Source organism: Hordeum vulgare, chromosome 2H, assembly GCF_904849725.1.
Source record: "Hordeum vulgare subsp. vulgare chromosome 2H, MorexV3_pseudomolecules_assembly, whole genome shotgun sequence".
Classification (NCBI taxonomy): Eukaryota; Viridiplantae; Streptophyta; class Magnoliopsida; order Poales; family Poaceae; genus Hordeum; species Hordeum vulgare.
This window is the reverse complement of record NC_058519.1, coordinates 186,043,838-186,050,746: the sequence shown is the minus strand read 5'-3', so window position 1 is coordinate 186,050,746 and position 6,909 is coordinate 186,043,838.

Here is a 6,909-nt window from a genome sequence, read left to right as displayed (position 1 = left end):
GCAAGAATGATAAAATCAGCAGGATACTTAGTTTTACCCCACAAGACTTCAACATCTCTAACAATTCCCAAAGGGCAGATATTATCTCCATTGGCAAGCTGAATAGTGACATCAATAGGTTCCATCTCGACAGGTGCAATCTCGTCTTTAATTTCATCATATAAATATTGAGGTATTGCACTAACACTAGCACCCACGTCACATAAACCATGATAACAATGATCTCCAATCTTAATAGAAACAACAGGCGTGCCAACAACAGGCCTATGTTTGTCTCTACCATGAGGTTTAGCAATTCTAGCAGCATCTTCACATAAATGAATATCATGTCCATAAACATTGTCGGACAAGAGATCTTTGATAATAGCAATGCTAGGTTCAACTTTAATTTGCTCAGGTGGTGTAGATGTTCTAATGTAGCCCCTACGTATCACAGTTGAAGCTTCAGAATGATCCTTTATTCTAACGGGGAAAGGTGGTTTCTCAATGTAAGCACTAGGAACAATAGGATCATTATAAGCAATGACTTTCTCTTCAACTGGATTGGGTTTAACCACATTGACTTCTAAGGGAGGATGATATTTAAACCACTTCTCTTTAGGGAGATTAATATGAGCAGCAAATGATTCACATAATGAAGCTACTATCTCAGAGTCAAGTCCATGTTTAGCGCTAAATCACAAAAAGTATTTGTTTCAACGAAGGATTTAACGCAATCGAACTTAAGATTCATACCTGACTCCTTACCTTCATCAAACTCCCAATCTTCAGAGTTGCATTTAGTTCTTTCCCATAAATTCCATTTGAAGTCAATATCTCTCTTCATAAAAGAACCGGTACAAGAAGTGTCAAGCATGGTGCGATTATCATGAGAAAGTCGAGCATAAAAGTTCTGAATAATAATTTCTCTCGAGAGCTCATGGTTGGGGCATGAATATAACATTGACTTAAGCCTCCCCCAAGCTTGAGAGATACTTTCTCTATCACGAGGCCAAAAATTATAGATATAATTCCGATCACGATGTACCAAATGCATAGGATAACACTTTTGATGAAATTCCAATTTCAATCGATTGTAGTTCCATGATCCAGTATCATCACATAGCCTATACCATGTCAATGCTTTATCACTCAAAGATAAGGGAAATACCTTCTTCTTGACCTCATCCTCGGGCAAACCTGCAAGCTTAAATAAACCACAAACTTCATCTACATAGATTAGATGCAAGTCGGGATGTGATGTTCCATCTCCTGTAAAAGGATTAGCCAACAATTTCTCTAGCATACTGCTACTACAACAAAAGACCTTCCAACGGCGCCAGAAATAGGTGTGTTGATGGCACCAGGAATCCTTCTGCTATGGCTACGCCTTAAGGGACTTCCTAGGCAAATATGAAAAGGATTTCCCCATGGCCTTGGAGCCTTGCGTTGGTGTTCCCTCGAAGCGGAAAGGGTGATGTAGCGCAGCGGTGGTAAGTATTTCCTCAGTTTGAGAACCAAGGTATCGATCCAGTGAAGGAGTATCTCAAGTGCCTGCACAAACACAAAAAGCTTGCTCCCAACGCTATGAAGGGGTTGTCAATCCCTTATAGATTGTTCGCCAAGTGAGAACTGAAAGCAACAAAGTAACAAAACAAAGTAAAATCGAAAGTGGAAACGATAGGTGTGAATAGACCCGGGGGCCGTAGTGTTTACTAGTGGCTTCCCTCATGAAAGCAAGTAGACGGTGGGTGAACAAATTACTGTCGAGCAATTGATAGAATCGCGCAAAGTCGTGACGTCATCTATGGCAATGATTATATCTATAGGCATCACGTCCAAAACAAGTAGACCGGTACTTTCTGCATCTACTACTATTACTCCACACGTCGACCGCTATCCAGCATGCATCTAGTGTATTAAGTCCGAAAGAACAGAGTAACGCCTTAAGCAAGATGACATGATGTAGATGGACAATCTCATATCTACGACAAAGCCCACCTTGTTACCCTTGATGGCAAATACATGATGTGTGCCTTGTTGCCCCTACTTTCACTGGAAAAGGTCACCACACGGTAAGAACCCAAAACCAAGCACTTCTCCCATTGCAAGAATCAGAGATCTAGTTGGCCAAACAAAACCCAAGACTCGGAGAGACTTACAAGGATATCAAATCATGCATATAAGAAATCAGCAAAGACTCAAATATATATCATAGATAATCTGATCACAAATCCACAATTCATCGGATCTCGACAAACACACCGCCAAAAGGATTACATTGGATAGATCTCCATGAAGATCATGGAGAACTTTGTATTGAAGATCCAAGAGAGAGAAGAAGCCATCTAGCTACTAACTACGGACCCGTAGATCTGAAGTGAACTACTCACGAGTCATTGGAGGGCGATGATGTTGATGTAGAAGCCCTCCAACTCCAAAGTCCCCTCCGGCAGGGCACCGGGAAGGGTCTCCAGATGAGATCCCGCGGAAACGGAAGCTTACGACGGCGGAAAAGTATTTTCGTGGATCCCTTGATTTTTTCCTGTATTTTAGGGAATATATACGCGAAGGATCTAGGTCAGGGGCCGCCGGGAGGCCACAAGCCTGCCATCCGCCGCCCCCCTGGTGGCGGATGGGGGGCTTGTGGGCCCCGTGTAGCCTTCCTGGCTTGGCCCTCAAGCCCCGTGATCTTCTTCCGTTCGGGAAAAATTTATTTCGGGGATTTTATTCCGTTTGGACTCCGTTCCAAAATCGGATCTGAAAAGAACCAAAAACATAGAAAAACAGGAACTGGCACTTGGCACTAAATTAATAAGTTTTTCCCAAAAAAGATATAAAATATACATAAAACATCCAAAGATGACAAGATAACAGCATGAAACCATCAAAAATTATAGATACGTTTGAGACGTATCAAGCATCCCCAAGCTCAACTCCTGCTCGTCCTCGAGTAGGGAAGTGATAAAGAATGAATTTTTGATGCTTTCATGCTACCTAGCATATATGTCCTTTGTAACTCCTCTTATGTAACGTGAATGTTCAGATCCATTAGATTCAAAACAATAGTTTGCTATTGACGTGGAAACAATAATAATTCAAGCAAACTAGCAAGGTAATCATGAACTTTCAAAATAACAAGGCCAAAAGAAAGTTATCCCTACAAAAGCATATAGTATGGCTATGCTCTATCATGATTGCACAACGAATTTAAATCATGCACAACCCCGGTATTGGCCAAGTAATTGTTTCATACCTTTACTTTCTCAAACCTTTTCAACTCTCACGCAATACATGAGCGTGAGCCATGGTTTTAGCACTATAAGTGGTGTGGAGTGTGGTGGAGGTTGCAAGACAAAAAACAAGGAGAAGATGATCACATTAACTAGGCATATCAATGAGCTGTGGAGATGCTCATCAATAGATATCAATGTGAATGAGTAGGGATTGCCATACAAATGATGCACTAGAGCTAAGAGTATGTGAAAGCTCTTAAAGAAAACTAGTGGGTGTGCATCCAACTTGCTTGCTCACGAAGACCTAAGTCAATTTTGAGGAAGCCTATCATTGGAATATACAAGCCAAGTTATATAATGAAAATTTCCCACTAGCTATATGGTGGTGACAAAACGAGAGACTCTCAATCATGAAGATCATGGTGCTTAATATGCACAAGTGTGGAAAGGTGGTAGCATTGTCCCTTCTCTCTTTTTCTCTCATATTTTTTTTATATTTTTTTTGGTGGGCTCTTTGGCCTCTTTTTTTTGGTGGGCATCTTTGGCCTCTTTTATTTCCTCACATGGGACAATGATCCATCAATGATAATCATCACACTTTCAACTCAAAACTTAGAGCAACGATGACTCTATATGGAATGCCTTTGGTAGTGTACCGTGACAATGATCTAGCATGGCATAGACATTAATGGAAACATCATGCTAGCTATCTTAAGATCATGCAATGGCAATGTAGACGTGGTGGCACATGTCATGGTGGTAGTTGCATGTCAATATATCTTGGAATGACTTTGAAAAAGGCATAGTAGGTAGGTATGGTGGCTGTTTTGAGGGAGGCTAATGGTGGGTTTTATGCACTGGAGAAAGTTGCACGGCACTAAGAAGATAGTGATGGTGGAAGGTGAAAGTGCATCTAAACCATGGACTCAACATTAGTCATGAAGAACTCATCTACTTGTTGCAAAAGTTTTATTAGTAATCGAAACAAAGCATTCAACGCATACTCCTAGGGGAAGGGTTGGTAGGTATAAACCATCGCGCGATCTCGACCGCCACGCAAAGGATGAAAATCAATAGACTAATCATGCTCATATTTCATCTGATAGCGGTTCACCATACGTGCATGCTACAGGAATCACTAACTTCAACACAAGTATTTCTAGATCCACAACAACTTACTAGCATGACTTCAATATTACCAAAACCACAACTCAAAACTAATTGAGATGAATCAAACTTCTCTAACTATTCAATGCACATGAAGGTGGAAGTTTTCGTATCCCTTTGGATAACTACCCTTTTTGAGACTACTTTCAAAGCATAGATCAACTACCAAGCCACGCACCGATGTGCTCTAAAATATATAAGTGAAGCACATAGAGAAAAAGTATCTAGCTCAAAAGATATAAGGGAAGCACATGTGAGCTGAATTGTCCACCAAAAGATATAAGTGAAGCTCGACAAAATCACGGTGAGTGCATGTCTCTCTCTCTAGGTGTGCAGCAAGGATGATTGTGACACAACAAAAATAAAAGACTCCTACGATACAAGACGCTCCTAGAAAAAACACATAACATGCGGTGAATAAAAATATAGCCCCAAGTAACGTTACCGATGGATTGAAGACGAGAGAGGGGATGCCTTCCCGGGGCATCCCCAAGCTTAGGCTTTTATGGCATCCTTGAATCTCTTGGGGTACCTTGGGAATCCCCAAGCTTGATCTCTTGCCACTCTTTATCTCTTTGTCCATAAGAACTTCACCCAAAACTTGAAAACGTCACAACACGGAACTTAAACAGAAACTCGTGATAACATTAGTATGAGAAATAAAACCACCACTTCCTTAGGTACTATAGCAAACTTAAATTCTACTTATTCTGATGTTGGGTTACTGTATTTTCAATCTTCCATGGATAATACCCCCCGATACTATCCATAGTTTCATCAAAATAAGCAACCAACACAACAAAAACAGAATCTGTTAACAGCAGACCAGTGTGTAGCAATCTGTATATTTTGTATACTTATGGTACTTCAATAATTCTGAATAATTACGATAGTCTGGAGAATTTGCGTAGCAATCAGAGGCAAAAAGAATCAACTCAAAAGCTCTTATAGAAAAAAATGAAAATTCTTTTCGTGAGCAGAAAGTTTCTGTCTTTTCCAGCATGACCAAACGATCATCCCCAAGACTAATCATAACGGTTTTGCTTGGCACAAACGCAAAAAGACACACAAAAACACAATCATAACAGACTTATGAAAGTGTGGAAAACACAAAACAGAAAGAAAAAGGATAGATTCGTTGGGTTGCCTCCCAACAAGCGCTTTTGTTTAACGCCCTTAGCTAGGCGAAAGGTGATGGAATCACGTATAGTCATCTTTGGTGCTCAAACCATAAGTAGTGTGATCATTTATCATCTTAAGATCTTCATCTTTATTGGATGACTCACCACTAGCTTTAGGAAAAAAACAGACTTGACTGTCTTTTTGAGAGTGAGATTTGGAGTATTTTGCACAGCGGCAAAAGCGGAACCCAAGTTGGTTATGACATCTTCTAGTTTGCCAATTCTAGAAGAATCATTAACTATAAGTTCTTTCTCCCTTAAGTTTTTCAGAAAAAAATCCCACTTTGGATCCGTACTGAGTAATTTGATTGTGGATCTTTCTATCCAAACCCTCAATAAGTTCAAGTGTGGCAATTTTGTTTTCAATAGCATCAAGTCTTTGCATCACGTGTTCCAAGGTCAAGGTAGTTCCATTAACCATGAGCGGGGGTGAGCCTACCAAATTCATGATAGCTCCCTAGGAGTCAACAGTATGGCTCCCCAAAAAATTCCCGCCTACAATGGTATCAAGGATGTACCTATTCCAAGGAGAAATCCCAACATAGAAACTGCGAAGGAGGACGGTAGTGGATTGCTTACGAGTAGATCTACTTTGAGCATTGCAAATCCTGTACCAAGTGTCCTTTAAATTTGCTTCCTCATTCTGCCTGAAATTGAGAACTTCATTCTCAGGAGTATCGTTTGGAGTGGTGGGTATAGCCATTGATGGACTATCTCACACACAAACAAGCAGGAAGAGAGAGTGAAATGGGCAAAACAAAACGGCAAAGGAGAAAGGCAAATGTGAAGTGGGGGAGAGGAAAACGAGAGGCAACTGGCAAAAAAGTAAATGCAAGAGATGAGTTTGTGAGGCCTACTTGGATAGATCTCTCCTTCCCCGGCAACGGCGCCAGAAATACTTCTGCTATTGCAACAAAAGACCTTCCAACGGCGCCAGAAATAGGTGTGTTGACGGCACCAGGAATCCTTCTGCTACGGCTATGCCTTAAGGGACTTCCTAGGCAAATATGCAAAGGATTTCCCCTGTGGCCTTGGAACCTTGCATTGGTGTTCCCTCGAAGCGGAAAGGGTGATGTAGTGCAGCGGTGGTAAGTATTTCCCTTAGTTTGAGAACCAAGGTATCGATCCAGTGAAGGAGTATCTCAAGTGCCTGCACAAACACAAAAAGCTTGCTCCCAACGGTATGAAGGGGTTGTCAATCCCTTATAGATTGTTTGCCAAGTGAGAACTGAAAGCAACAAAGTAACAAAGCAAAGTAAAAGCAAAAGTGGAAATGATAGGTGTGAATAGACCCGGGGGCCGTAGTGTTTAGTAGTGGCTTCTCTCATGAAAGCAAGTAGACAGTG